We start from the raw sequence: 2930 nt of genomic DNA on the forward strand, positions 1-2930 counted from the left end.
AGCTGCTGCAAAACCGCTCCTTTGACATGTTGAAAGGTTTCTCTAATTCCCTATGGATAAATAGTAATTTGGAAAATCGTAAAATTTCGCAAACCGAACAACTGAATTCGTATTTTCAATGTAATTTCTACATGGCTAATCCAATTGAGGCAAATGATATGGCATTGGAAAGCTTGTGAAAATGCGCTACTTTTTCATGTTAAAAGTTTTTTCTAATTTGGAACGCTTTAAAAGTAATTCTGAAAACGGTACAAGTTCCACCGAGTTCGTATTTTCGATCTAATTTTTTAACCGTACGTCCCAATGCAACAAATGATATGGCACTGGAAAGCTTGTGGAAATGCGAAACTTTTTCGTATATATTCATTTTCCCAATTCCTTACGGTTTTAAGTCAAATTTGAAAATGGCTAAAAACGTATTTTCGGCATAATTTCTACAAACTTTATTGGAATGGGGCAAATAATATACCGCTGAAAAGCTATGGAAAATGCGAAACTTTTTCATGTTTGTAGTTTTCTCTGATTCCTAGCCGTTTTCAAGTAATTGCGAAAATGGCGAGATCATTTGTTCTACCTTTATCGCGAAACCGATTCTTCGAAAATGCACCGCATGAAGAACCTGAACTTCTCGGCACGTGTACTTGAACTTCACTCTGATTTTCACGTGCTTTTTTTCTCGTATATCTCTATCCACTGCTCCTAGCTCTCCATCCACTCACCGGAATTGAGCAAGTGATATACCGATGGAAAGCTGCTGTAAACACGCAACTTTCCCGTGTTGATCATTTTTTCATACTCGCAACGATTTTAAAAGTTTTTCATCTGAAATTCATTCAGCGTAGTAGTTGAACTTCATGCTATTTTCACGTTGAACTTCTGTGACGTATTTTTGTCTGTACACGCGCCTGAACTTCCCTCTGTACGAACCCGACCTTCGGGCTATCTTTGCAACCGTGGCTTCCCCCGTGAATTATTCTGATTAGTAGTGTTCTATATGATGTTAGTGTAATCTAGAAAAGTTTTTTAGCAACTAAATATTGGTTTTAAATAGAAATCTCGTTCGCTGGCGGATTTTGACCCCTGGTCATGATGAAATTGCGTTTTTTGCAATTTTACTGCCTGATTTGTTCGACCTGAACTTCCCTCTGAACTAGGTTGAACTTGTGCCAACATTGTCCAAACGGGGCTTGCGATATACCGTTGGAAAGCTATGGACACCAGCATCATGACCCAACTTAAACTTTTGTCAAAATGTAAATGGTTTAAGAGCAGTTTTGATAATCTTTTTTTCCTCACACGAAAAACGTGAATTGTATTTTTGATCGCATTTCTAAATTGTTTATCGAAATGAGGCAAATAATATGGCGTTGGAAAGCTGCTGCAAAACTGCTCCTTCCACATGTTGAAAGTTTTCCTTAATTCCCTATGGTTAAAGAGTAATTTGGAGAAATGTAAAATTTTGCAAACCGAATAGCCAAGTTCGTATTTTCGATGCCATTTCTAAACGGCTAATCCAATTGAGGCAAGTAATATGGAGTTGGAAAGCTTATGAAAATGCGCTACTTTTTTATGTTGAAGGTTTTTCCTAATTTTGAACGGTTTAAGAGTCATTTAGAAAGCAATACAAGTTCCACCAAGTTCGTATTTTCGATCTAATTTTTTAGCCGTACGTCCGAGTGCAGCAAATGATATGGCGTTGGAAAGCCTGAGTAAATGTGAAACTTTTTGATATGTATTGTTTCTCCAATTCCTTATGGTTTTATGTCAGTTTTGAAAATGATTTAAAATGTATTTTCGCCGTAATTTCTACAAACTTTGTCGGAATGGGGCGAATAATATACCATTCAAAAGCTACGAAAAATGCGAAACTTTTTCATGTTGATGATTTTCTCTGATTCCTCGCCATTTTCAAGTAATTTCAGAAACAATTAGATCACTCGTTCTGCCTTTATCGCAAAACAGATTCGTCGAAAATGCATCGCGTGAAGTACATGAACTTCTGTGGCAGTTCTGCTTGAATTTCACTCTGTTTTTCACATGCTTTTTTGCTCGTAGCTCTTCATTCACTCACCGGAATTGAGCAAGTGATATACCTGTGGAAAGCTGCTGTAAACATGCAACTTTCCTGTGTTGATCATTTTTTCATACTCACGATGGTTTTAAAAGTTTTTCATCCGAAATTCATTCACTGTAGTAATTGAACTTCCTGCTATTTTCACATTGAACTTCTTGCTGTTTTCACTCTGATGTATTTTTAATAACGAGGAAAATCTGAGTTTTCTATAATCATTGAACTTCTCCATCTTTTTAATATGGCCTTCTTGGTTTTATTTCTTAAATATTTTTTATGAATAAAAATATTTTAAGACACCAAAACAACATTTTCGTGTGTGTTTTTACATTGGTTTGCACATCAAAATGCGTCATCTTTAGAAATTGAACTTCTCCTTTTCTATTTTATTTTCTTTCAACATTGTTTAGCACGTCGAACCATGTCATCTTTAGAAATTGAACCTCTACTTTCTTTTTTCTTTCAACATTGGGTTGCACGTCGGACCGCTTCATCTTTAGAAATTGAACTTCTCATTTTCTTTTTGTTTTCTTTCAACATTGGTTTACATGTTGAACCGCGTCATCTTTAGAAATTGAACTTCTCCCTTTTTGTTTTCTTGCATGTTTAAATTTATTTTGAACTTGCTGAGATAACACACTTGACCTTCTAGAACACAACATTTTGACCTTCGCAAAACATAAATTAAAGCCAAACTTTTGACCTATAGAGCATGTATAATTTTCTCCACTCTTTCAAGAATAAGCGCTGAATCACCCCGTTAGTTTGACTTGAACTTCTGCTGCACATGAATAAGCTGTTGAAAACACGCAACTTTCCTGCTCCATTATTTAAATTTGAACTTCTAGTTTTTTAAGAA

Source organism: Triticum aestivum, chromosome 7B, assembly GCF_018294505.1.
Source record: "Triticum aestivum cultivar Chinese Spring chromosome 7B, IWGSC CS RefSeq v2.1, whole genome shotgun sequence".
NCBI lineage: Eukaryota > Viridiplantae > Streptophyta > Magnoliopsida > Poales > Poaceae > Triticum > Triticum aestivum.